Genomic DNA, 384 nt, shown 5'->3' with positions numbered 1-384 from the left:
ATCTATCCATCCATCCATCCATCCATCCATCTATCCATCCATCCATCCATCCATCCATTCATTCCAGAGACTGCTGACCAAGCTAGCGGAGGCACACAGAGGAGGAGATTCAATCTCCCTTCATCTCTCGCTGCTTTCCATTTTTCGTGGTTCCAATCTGTTCTTCTCCTCCCGCCTCCTGCGTTTGAGTTCTCCTCTCATCACTGCTCTGAGAGTCGGGACGTCTCCTCCTCCGGCTCAAACTGTCCCCGTTCCTCTTCTGATTCTGATAATCTACGGTCATTATAGTCGGGGAGGCTTTCACTCAGCCGCTCCTCTGCAGGAGTTTATGGTTTGTAATCATCTGCTCTTAAAAGAATCCTCTTTCTTATTCTCCCCCCCCCC

This window comes from Etheostoma spectabile, chromosome 3 (assembly GCF_008692095.1).
Source record: "Etheostoma spectabile isolate EspeVRDwgs_2016 chromosome 3, UIUC_Espe_1.0, whole genome shotgun sequence".
Classification (NCBI taxonomy): domain Eukaryota; kingdom Metazoa; phylum Chordata; class Actinopteri; order Perciformes; family Percidae; genus Etheostoma; species Etheostoma spectabile.
The sequence above is the reverse complement of the archived record's forward strand: the minus strand, read 5'-3'. Positions refer to the sequence as shown.